The sequence below is a fragment of the Podarcis raffonei genome, chromosome 5, assembly GCF_027172205.1.
Source record: "Podarcis raffonei isolate rPodRaf1 chromosome 5, rPodRaf1.pri, whole genome shotgun sequence".
NCBI classification, from domain to species: Eukaryota; Metazoa; Chordata; class Lepidosauria; order Squamata; family Lacertidae; genus Podarcis; species Podarcis raffonei.
The window spans coordinates 51049009-51061433 of record NC_070606.1 but is presented as its reverse complement, the minus strand read 5'-3'; the positions used below and the strand labels follow the sequence as shown (position 1 = coordinate 51061433).

At 38.2% G+C, this 12425-nt stretch overlaps 1 protein-coding gene and 1 long non-coding RNA gene across 4 annotated transcripts in view; one reads left to right on the top strand and one right to left on the bottom strand.

The window, feature by feature from the left end:
- Nucleotides 1-12425, top strand: part of ATRNL1 (attractin like 1) — a 498126-nt gene that overhangs the window by 460115 nt on the left and 25586 nt on the right. The gene's annotated exons all lie outside the window — the stretch shown is intronic.
- The window catches only part of LOC128414210 (uncharacterized), a 38349-nt gene continuing 37357 nt past the window's right edge, over nucleotides 11434-12425 (bottom strand). Inside the window, exon 5 of the long non-coding RNA XR_008330610.1 lies at nucleotides 11434-11554. This is a non-coding gene — a long non-coding RNA (uncharacterized LOC128414210). The remainder of the gene's footprint in view (nucleotides 11555-12425) is intronic.

Here is a 12425-nt window from a genome sequence, read left to right as displayed (position 1 = left end):
AGTGCATCCTAATCTATCTGGATGGTACTTCAAATGCATACACCTGTTGTGCTTTAACTGTAGAGCTGATCTGTCAGATGTTGAGAGGGGGAAGAGGGGAGAGAGACATTTTCCTGTTAGGAATACTGCCAGAATCTCTGTACTGTTAAAAAAGAAAGAAAGAAAGCATCCGATCATGTATCTGGATCCCAGTTTAAAGCACATTAGCTTTGGTGATCCAAAATATGAACGCCACACTTTATTCTTGACCTGACCTGTTACAAATTAAAGAGTTGGTTTGTGATTTTCTCCACAGTTGTGTGCCTTTGTTATAAACCCTGATTATGTTTTAAAGCTTCCCTGCTGCTCACAGACCAGTGAGGCTGAAATGGAGAAAAATGCATCTGATTGAAGCTACTGTACTACTTCTCGTTTCTTTTGTTCGGCACACAATTGGGACCAATTTTGTTTGCTATTAGTTTTGAACAGAAAGGTCATTTATTCTTAAAGTAGCCTCCATGAAGAAAAATACTGCAAACGTTATTTTCCTGCATGTGTCTCTGAGAAAAGTATGTGGGATTCTTTACAATGCCACCTCAGTATCTTATTGTATCAGCTGAAATGCTTAGCTAAGACTTAGAACTTGTGAAAAGGACTCAAATAATATTTATCTTTGAAGAAAAAGAGCATTTAAGAAATTCAGTCATGTGACACAATTTCTATAATTATTCGGTGCCGGAATGCAAAGTACTCACATCATTAACAAATTCTATCTTCCAACATATTAAATAATTGTATTCAAGAAATGCAGCAAATTATGGCCTATTTCCTGGGGGAAATAACAGAAAATTGCTAGTTTTTCTGGGAATAGCCAGGCCTCAAGAAATTTCCATTACTATAAGAAAATTAATATTTTATAAAGCTTTATGTACTTTTTATCCCTTTTCAGAGGAAAGTACTGGAATCTGCAGATGTAATTCACTGTTAAGGAAATATACTTTGAGTAAAACTACCATATGCATTTTTTTCTTAATGCATATATTTTCTTGCTTATGTATAGGGCTATATAGTGTAGATTTATTGGGAGGTTTATGTTCCAAATAAAAAATGAATTAGGCAAATAATGCTTTCACAACTGCTAGTAGCATATGTCTCAAGCCATTTTTTTGTATAACATAATATTATCATTAAAAATAGATTGTGTTTGCATGAAGTATAATTATTTTGCATCCATGCTGAATGTATATTGGAACGCCTCACGTCTCCCAGTAGCTGGTGGAATTTTTTAGACAATTCAGTTACGGCGAAGTATCTTTGCTATACTATTGGGCCAAACTTCTGGCAGTTCCAAACTTCAGCCAGAATTTGGTGGGTGAGGGTGAAAGAAGGGGCAAAATTGATTCCCTTCTTTTTTATTTTCAGGAGGAATCTGGAAGGGTGAGACTTACTGGAGCTAAGCTCCAATTTGCTGAAGGCCACTATGCTTTCTCGAAATGCTTCATTCCAAAGGGTATTCTGAGAACAAAATGGCAGCTCCTGTTCACTTCTGCCCCCCATCCCTTCAGAATGGAACATTCTGGGGAGGAACATAGCAGCTTATAGACCAGGGTTTCCCAAACTTGGGTCTCTAGCTGTTGTTAGACTACAAGTCCCATCATCCCTAACTAGCAGGACCAGTGGTTAGGGATGATGGGAACTGTAGTCCAAAAACATTTGGAGACCCAAGTTTGGGAAACAGTTCATCTAGATAATCAAACTTCAGTGGTCCAGTAATACACTCCCTAAAATTTGCATATCCTTATCTCTCAAAAGTACCAAAGGCTGCCCCAGTTACACAGCCTACAAAATGGGGGGATTCTGGCTTATCTATTGGGAACTTTATGAAATTATTTAAAGTCCTCGGGAGGAGGGAATATACAGGGTGAGTCCTGTAAAAGAGGCCCCATGGATGCAGAGTGCACATGTTCCACGGGGCCTCTTTTAAAAGACTCACACTGTATAACTGGATGTCATTCACATGCTTCTAAAGCAATACTAATGAAATTATCCCTACCCAAAGTTCCCCCCTGATTCTGGGGTTCCAAATGATCTCATCTGGTTTCGGGAGTGACACTGATGTGTTAGTGTTGCTCTGGCTGTAAAATCGAATGATTAAAATTATTTTAACAAAGGCGCCAACCCCTAGGCATGTTTACGTATAAATGTGAGACTTTCTTGCGTTTTAAGTTTGTCATATTAGACTGCAGTCCTAGCTCCACATATCTATTGAATTCCACAGGATTTATTTCTTAGTAGGCATGGTTAGGATTGAGCTGTTACATGTTGTCTCAGAATGATATAGGCACATGCCCAAAATGGATGTCTTCCTTATACATGCCCCTCTCCAGCCATCCTCCCCACACCAGTACAGTCTTATCACTTTTAATATGTGCCACTCTCTCTATTAAATTAAAGCATATATGTAAAGCAGGGAGTGTGTTTGCAGTAGATGGGCAGTGTCACCACAATGTCCTGAGCTTCACTATGGCTTACAATCTGTAGATGAAGTAAGCCACAACTGAGTAACCATGGAAAACTGTGTGTGTACGTGGAAGCTAAGTTATAGGTGAATATATGTTCGTAAGTGAATTTGCAGCCACCATAATCCTTTTAAACAGCAGGTTTTTATTATTCTGGAATGTGTACTAGGGATAGGTGGATAAAAGCAAATGTGCATATAAATATTTCACAAAAGATTTTTGTTTTTGTTGAACAGTCACTTGTCAAGAGCCTCAGAGTCATGCTACAGGGACAAATGATACTTCCTAGGAAGGCAGATGTATAATCTGAGGCACTCGGTGAAAGCAGAGCGGCGATGTCATAGCGATGATTATTCTTTTGGTGAAAGATGGTTGCTAATCAAGCATCCTCCTTAGCTTAAATCTATGGAAATAAGCTGGTGAGAATAATGCTTTTTCAGGAGCTTGGGGTGCGTTTTTATGCAGGTAGTTGGTGAGTGACAGAGTAAAAAAAATCTATGAGACAAAAAGTTGTGAAGTTGGAGATATGTTTTTGATGACAGGTACTACAGCAGCAAGAGCAAAAATAGTAGAGAGAAGCAGTAAAAATATTGTTAAGGAAATTGTTCCTCAGATATCATATACATTCAGCTGCATGAGAAATATGCACCATGGGGGAAAATTCCCTGATGTTGCTTCTTAATCTATATTCTATTTCTGATCTGCCTCCCTCACCCTACTGCCATTATCAAGTTTTTGATTCTTGTGTTGTCTGAAATATCAGATTTCTCAAACTTGGAGGGGCAGGCAATGACTGCATGGAGAAAATTGGCTTAACACTTAATAGGTTCCTTAAAACTGTATTTTCACCAGATGGACTGTGTGCAATCCATAGAGGGGAAAGGTTGCAAGAGGAAATGCCCCTTCTTTCATTCAAATGAGAACTTTCTCTTGAATTTTGTGTGTTGGGATTAATTTGGGCTCTTAAATATTCCAAATCCAAAGCATAGTATTTCTGATTTTAGCTCCTGCTTGTATGTGTGTGTGTATGTTGTATTTATTGGTATTTTCTGTTAAATGTCAACCTAGAGCAGTAAGCGCATGCTGATTTGCAGTTTCCTCTGTGTGTGCAATCCACCAAGGGTTGCCAGCTCTGCTTGTAAGGGCATACCTGCATGTTGCATGTACATTCCTAAGAGGCCACAATGCCATCATTTGGTCTTGTAAGGGTCTATTCCTGTACATACTTACCTGAGACTTAAGTTCCATTGAACCCAATGGACTTAATTTTTAGTAGAAATATATAGGATTGTACTGTAAGCATTCTGTGAGCTTTCATGTTAGGGGAATATGTCTTTATTGTGCTTGACATTCTTCAGATATTTCCTTAAAAGCAAAGTAATAGAATATATTCCTAGTGTAGGCTGATACTCTCTTTTTTTTTTTTGAAGAAACTTTTGTTTTCCTGGTACGTGCTGAAATTTGAATACAATCATATAGTAAATACATAGGATTTTCTTACACAGCACAGTAACATGCATCCACACATTAATTACATGCTTCTGTAGATTACTTGATAATTACATTTAAGAGGCTTAAAGAATGAGAAAGGCGAAATTACTAGGTATTTACCCTATTATTACTTTTGTTTATATATTCACATTAAAATTCCCTTGAATTATTGCAGTCTTAAACTTTCCTGAGATAAAGGAGTTGAGTACACTCAACTCATCCTGTTGCAGTTTCCAAGGTTTCCGATGTGACACAGTGAATACAATTTATTTGACACCCATGCACAATACTATATAGAGCAGCGAAATTATCTGGAACAGTGAAGCTATCTGAATTGGGTGGAATCTAAAGGTCCCCTTCTGCATGCATAACCTGTCTTGCAACTCATGGAAATTCTGTTTAAAACCTTCCAATAGACACACGTAGTAGCATGAGAAAAGTGAATCTAAGTTTGAAGATGTTCTTGCGCTTGTGCAACTTCTTGAGCAACCAGAAACACGGTAACTGCTATCAAACCTGTTTGATAATGCAAGAACTTGTACAAGCTTTTGTAGTACTGTGGACACACATATAAGGTCCTCAAGTAGCCCCTGAAGGGGAGAGGCATCTCCTCTTGTCATTCACACAGGGAATTTTTTTCTGATTATGTTAATATAATATCACCTTAAATGTTGCTCAAATGGCTGTCAAAGCTGTGAATATTAAATATGTAAAACTGCATGAGATGCTGTCCTACTGGACTGAAATATTATATATATTGTCTACACAGATGATAATCCAATCCAATTCATGGGACTTACTCCTGGCTAATTGGGAGTTTGGTGGTGTTGGCTGCTTGTTTTGGTGTTGCCAGCAAACTGTAACACAATTGTTGCTGGGAATGTGCCCACATTGCTACAAGCAGGTGCCCTTTAATATATGGCAGTCGTAGAGTGGAATTTTAATCCTCTTTCACACAAATACTAAGCACGGTGGGAGCCACTTGCTCACAGAGTTATCACATGACCACGAGCCATGATGGCCATGTTAACCTCCATTGTCAAAGGCAGTATGCCTCTGAATACCAGTTACTAGGAAACACAAGCCGTTTTACTCAGGTCCTGCAAATGAGCTTCCTACAGGCATCTGGTAGCCATTGCAAGAACAGGATGATAGATTAGATAGGTTCTTATGTAACTCTGCAGATACTAGACCAGGCTTCCTCAACCTCAACCCTCCAGATGCCTTGAAACTACAGTTCCCATCATCCCTGACCACTGGTCCTGCTAGCTAGAGATCATGGGAGTTGTAGGCCAAAAACCTCTGCAGGGCAGAGGTTAAGGAAGCCTGTACTAGACCGTGTACTAATTTCCAGAAGGGTAGATGTGTTGGTCTGCTGCAACAAATCTAACCAAGAATAATACATTTAATGTGGCATAGGCTTAGAGAGCCACCAATGAAGTGGATTCTAGCTAGCAAAAGCTTACAACTTAATAATTCTATATGGTTGCACATGACTCTGCTGCTTTTGCTACAAGATAGAAACGTATGAAGCTAACTTACATGGAGACAAACTATTGGTCCATCCACCTGAGTTTTGTCTACCCTGACTGGCAGCAGCTTTCCAGGGTTTCAGGCAGGGGGCATTCTGTGCCCTACCTGGAGATGCCAGGGATTGAACTTGGGACCTTCTGCATGCAAGGCAGATACTTTACCACTGAGCTCTGGCCCTTGCATTTGGGTAGTCTGCAAACCTCGGTTGGTCTTATGAGACCAGCATTCTACAATTGTGGCTGGCCCTGCCCATCAATACACATACCTGACACATGTGATAGACAGGGTAGCCAATATAGTGCCCTCCAGGTGTGGTTGGACCATTGGCCATAGGAAAAGCAGTCCAATAATATTGGGAGGCAGCATGTTGTCTATGCCTGGGATAATCTCATAGGAAGCAATTCCCATGTGGCTCACTGTGTACAGAGGGAGCCTTAGAGGAGGCACAGAGAGTGAACAATAACAGAATTGTGTATTCAAACAGCAAAACAATCCAAGATTTGTCTCACAATGGAACAGTTTTAAAAAAACATTAAGGGCAATCTTGGTTGGAAAACAACACTATATAGAAACTGTCTTGTCTGTTTTTATTTTGTCTCTGAATTTTTATTTATTTATTATCACACCCATATCACTCTGCTAGGCACTATATCATTCATAGCAGGTGAACATGGGAACAATTATTATCACATAAACATGCGATCTGTTGTCAGAACTATTTACCAATCTCAGAAGCCTTTGACTGAATGTCAAGGCCATGATTCTGTCCTAGCTACTCCCATTTGTCACAAATTTTATACCTTTTTCTTTGTTGAAAGTGGAGGCAACTCCATTTTCTGAAGGACTTTTACAGAGCTCCTATTACCTGTAAAAGCAGTTTTTCATAAGTCGTATTTTTTAAGTGCTCCTTCGAGTGGTTTGACACTTTTTCAAAAGTATGATAAAAGTTTATATGCTTGGAAATGATCTGTCTAAGAGGTAAGCTCTTTATATTTTATTCATTTTTGATAGTTTGCTCAATAATGCATGGGCCCCTCCCCAAATGATACTGTCAGTTTCTGAAATGTAGCCCATAAAACTTCAGTTGGAGGGGGAATTGTTATGTAATGATATGTTTGGCTGTATGTGGAAGGATTGCAACCATCTAATCACATAGTTAAATTATGCTTAGCAATGTGGTAGCAAATGGCTTCTTTGGCTGCTTCCATATTGCTCCTTAGAATGTGTATACATCATCTGCCCACAAAATGGTAGACTGCCATGGTGACAGCAAAAAACTTACCACTCGTGATAGCATGTAAACTAGCCCTTTGTTTGAGTGACCCTCCTAACACAGGCTTGTACTTCAGGAATTAGGTTGCAGAGTGTTGTTGATAGGGCTTTCTCCATACTTGATATGCCATCATAGAATCACAACTAAGGAAGGCAGTAGGAAGGTGCATTATATAGAGTCTGACCATTGGTCAGTCTAGTTCAATTTGGTTCAGTATGGTTTACACTGACTGGCAGCAACCCTCCGGGATTTCAGTCAAGACATCTTGCTCAGCACAACCTGGAGATGTCAGGGATTGAACCTGGGTGCTTTTCTGTGCAAAGTATGTGCTGTAACACCGAGTTACAGCCATTATGGATATAGCTCTCTTTCCCCCTCCCTCAAGGAAGGCTTGAACTGGCAGTGGCACAAGGAACAGTGGACCCTCTCATCAGCTGGCTCCACTGGGGACTATTTTGTGGTATCTTGTGCTCAACTGAGTTAACGCTTTTCCCCTTTTCTTTTTTACTGAGTGGCATGTGAAAGAACCAGCTTCACTTATCTAGTCAAAAGATTTGATAACTATTTAAAAGGCGGGGCGGGTAGGAACTGTAGATAAAGAATGGACGGTTATGAAATGCTTTAAATTTCTATAGTGCTAGAATTGCATACTACACTAACATATTCCTAAATTAGGCCTTTCAGCAACCCGGTGAGCTGAGTTAAGTAGTCTTTGTCCCATTTTATAGTGTGGGAAATTGGGTGAATGAGGTCAGAATTTTCAATTTTGGATGCCTAAAGCTAGACATTTAAATCCATGCAAGGGCATCTTATTTAAAGTTTCACTTGCACATGTTCAGGGGATTTTGAAGCAAACAGATAAGCAAATCAGAGATAAGTCACTGCTGTCTTGAGAAAAATTAAATACATAATAGCTGTACTATTGGACCAGGTGTCCATGTAACTAATCTATGTGGAGGACAACATGGTAGATAAAGAAAGTGCTGTCTTCCGGAATTAGTAGCAATGCCAGATATTGCACACCAGTAATCAACTGAGATTAGTAAAAATCTTAATAAATAATAGTTAATAGAAAAACATAATAGACAAAGTAATCAATCATAACTCTTTATAGAAAAGAAAACAACTATTTGCAGGGGGTTATTCATTAACATGCTTGCTGGATTAGAAACTCCTGGAATACAGAGCAACCGAAGACTCTTGGATTGAGCAAGGGGTAGGTTAGAAAGAACCTCACCCCTTACTAGATCGTTTTTAGGATTTTTTAAATGAGAAGCAGGGCTAGCACACCCTGTATAGCACAATTATACCAATCTCTTTATACTGCTGCGTTTTACAATCCTGAGAGGTTGAGGTTTAAAACATTTTTTATTGCATTAGTTATACAAGAATGAGGGAAGGTTGTCTAGCACACCCTCCTCAGCTGTCGTGGCCCCTGGATATCTCTGCTAAATGTGCTGTGTGGAACAGTGTTGTAACAAAGTGTTGTTTTGTCTTTAAGAATCACTTGGGGCTAGCAGTGAGCTTTGGCTTGCTTCACTGTTTTGTTCATTATTTGTCCTTTTGGTCTCCAGTCAAAGTTAGTTGCTGTCATTGATGTAAAACATATATTAGACAAATAACCAGTTAGTCTTGGCCCTGGGAACCATGATGTTAATTCCTGGGAGGAAAAGTTCATTTTGCACCACGTTAGCTTTGCTGGGCTAGATCAGACAATACCTGTAGATCTGGACCATTATGAGGTGATGAGGGCAAGCATACCCAGCCTTCTTAGCACCCTGGCTTTATCTCCAAAGGCATGCACAGCACATTTCATCAAGATGTGCACCCAGGGAATATTTTTTAAAGGTGAACACTTGAATACATACACATACTCATAAAGGACATTATTTTTATTCACAAATAACTAAAGGAATAAAACTTAACTAAACTTATTTTTTAATTAACAACTAAACTTTAAAAATACAAGCTTAAAATATGAGACACAAATTCCAAATTTATGCTGTAATGATAACCAGGCATATACAAAAATAGTCAATTTTCATGATCCTTATCCTTAACCAAATAATGAGCTGACCAAAACAAGCTTTCTACTAATCTGAAACAGGAATGAAATGGGACTTTACTCCCTGTTCTTTTTAAGGTAATCTGTTTGAATTAATCTGTTATGGTTGAAGTTCTCTCGACCTCTCACTCAAAAAGCTTTTTATTTGCCAACAACATCCTTGTTTTGATTCTAATGGCATTCATACACTTTTATAGATATTGGGTGGAATTCAACTAAGTTATAGTCACAGTTACACTTAAAGTAAGCCTATTTAAATGAATAAACCTAATTTATTCATGTTCACGAATTTCATTGGGTCTGCTGTAAAACTTAGTTGAAGGCCACCCATAAGGACAGAATGAAGCACTTCTAGATTGCAATCCTATCTATATACACTTACCTGGGGGCAAGTCTCATTAAATTCAGTGAGAATTGCTTTTCAGTAGATATGTATAGGATTCCTCTGTTAAGCTTCCCATAGGTCTACATAAAGTATCTCTGTAGACTATGGGGCATTTCCCTAGCAGCAAATACAATCAGAAAATCTATTATACACAGGCTGAAATAGTTTGGTTGATTTTTATATTTTTTTTCCCAGAGGATGGCTGCATAGTGTTGGCCAACGCACATTGTGTTTTCTGTGCATAGGCCATTTTCAAAAGCTTCAAAAACAGGGATTGCAAGCACTTGGTAGGCAGGGAAGACAAGAACACTTATGCTCCCTTCTATGTGATGGGCTGGGCCAGGGGGAAATATAATCTGATCAGGTCCAAATTTATTTATTTATAGCCTGCCATTCACTGTGATGTCCTAGGATATAGTCAATACAAATAAACCATGCAATATATAAACATTCAACATTTACTCATAAACATTTATTCATCAGTCAAGTAGGAATATTAATGACCTCCTTTGTGAATTTAAGATGGTCAGTGAAATAAGAACTGCAGCATATTAAAAGGAAGATATATATTATAAATGATACAATTTTAAAATGTTAATTAATTTCAAGGCCACATACTAGAGGATTATTGTGGTAGTTTGCTTATCATGCAAAACTGTCCTTTACATTGACCCCAGTGCAGTGGCACTGATGAAGACAGATATATGTCTGCTGGATTTGCCTTACCATCTTCTATGATGGGAAGTACATTGTGAACATAGGGCGGCCCCTGTTGATGTGCAACTCTCTCTGTACACGGAAAACCTTGTGGGGTTTTGGATTGTGGCCATTATATTTTAACTTCATAGGAGTATCCCTGCAAGTTAATCTTGGATTTGAAAAGGTAACCTGGGCTGGATGAATATGCTTAGGAACATTACAAGGACCCACAGGAGTTTGTGGCAATCAAGAGGAAGTACCTTTGCTAATTTGTCTAGTTCTGTAACACAAGACTGTAATATAGGAAGTGAACCTTACTGGCATTCTTACAGACTATCCCCTACAATAGCTCTTGTAGACTTTTTTTGATTGAATAGTGTTATGTAAATACTGCTCTTTCAACTTAACATTTAGAAAAGTTCCTGACCTGACACATGCAACCCCCCTGAAAATGATGCAACTGGTCATAAAGCAGGCAGCTGTACAAATATATAGGTATCCATGAAATTTGGTGTCGTGGGAACAGCCATGTTGCTGGTATAGTGCACCATGTAAATTGAGCTTAAATTCTATTTGCTTCAATTGAACTTAAATCAGTTTGAGTCAACATATTTTGATTGAACCAGTTTGTGGATGGTCCTTGTGGGCATTCTGGAGTGCCTGTTTTTCTAAAATAAAACAAGCAGAACAAGTGTACATGAAAATCCATCTTAATGATAAACGCTGAAGTGTTTACAAATGGTGAACCTAAGTGCGCTGTATAATTAAAATAATTATTTCATCAAAAAGCTTCTAATTTTAATTGCCTAGTATTCAATTAGTGACTTTTTAAATAATTCCATTTTACATTCATTTAATTTCTGTTTTGATTCTCTCCAAAGGACATTTTATCATAAAAAGCAAAACAATTTAACATCTATAATTATGCTTTAAACAATTAGAGCTTTGCATGATAGGATTAAATGTCCTTAGTAAACAATAGCAGACTGTAAGCAAAGCACTAGAGAATATACAGGAATAAGCAGTTCTGAAGTGGCAGGGGAATGAACTAGGTAAACAGATAATCCACCCCCCTCCCAGCTTCAATACTGTTATACAATCAAATATCTCCAGAGAAATTACAAAATAATTTTGAGCAAACAGCACTATGCTTCTCGCAGGACTTTAAAATGGATGCCAAAATGTTTTACAGGCTAGACTGCCTGATGCTTTGATCCAGGTGTGTGTTCTGGGGAGCGAGATGAAACCTTTTCTCCTTGCCCTCATTCGATATCCACATATGGAGACAGAATGGGATTCAACTAAGTTTTAAAGTAGAACATAAAATTAATGAACACAATGAGGTCCATTAATTTCAATGGGTCTACTAGGAGTAAAACTTAGCTGAATGCCACTCATCGTGTGAAAAAGGTAAATGCACATGGTGTCAAGAGCACTTCCCAGCCAAAGAATGCAGAGGGCCTTCTCGGTATCGGTGCCCTCCCAGCAGTATGAGAGTTTTGACAGGTGTGTCAAGTGGGTGGGAGAAAGGTGTGCCCTTGCACACGTGAGGGAGCAATCCAGGAAAGAGTATCATCTAGTCAACTGACTGTAGTATCTCTCTAGTCCTCCTGTAGAAAAAAAAAGGGCCCAGTAACAATATTTATATATCATTTCTTAATCAGTAAAAATAAACTATGGCTTTCCATACCCAAATGATATTAACTAAGAAAATGTTAGATTTCTCAATTGATTCTTTTCATCTGTTAGAAGAACGATGAAAGTTCATTTCCATGTATTTTTCATAGTCAGATACATGGATTTCATGCACTTGGGGTTAACACTTCCAGTTGTTGTCTAGTGTCCAATCTATTAATTCAAATGATGCTAAATATATCAAATTGGCATATGCAGATTAGGTATGGCCTTCAAGTTCATTACTCCCAAGACAGAAATCATCCATTCACTTCACACAAGTGAAAAGCTGCATAAAATACAAAAGCAAATGTATGAACATGGAAAATATCGTAAACTGAAATGCAGTAAGGAGATCCCCATATAAGAGTGCTAAAATCTTAATTCTAATAAACCAATTATATTTGGAATCCTCCACAGCCATAAATTTCAAACACTGAAGAATATGAAGCTTTCACTTTGCCAAGAGTACACATACAATTGATGTTTCAAAGATTCAGTTACTGAAAGAGTAATAGATAGTACAAAAATATTATTTTAGCTGACTGTACGGTGGGAATTTATACAGATGTCCAACCAATACATTTATAACTACAGTATGCATTAGCTGAAATGTCTTATTTTGCATTCAGACCCCAAGCGACTGAATACAGAATTGGAATAGTCAGACAACTGCGTAACAATTTATCCTCAATTCAATGTACCTTTAAAGTAGCATTAATTATGAATGAATGCTTGGGGAGGGCACAGTGTACTCATCTAGGGTAGACAGAAGCCTTTAATTATATTTGGCTTTAGTTTTAATTA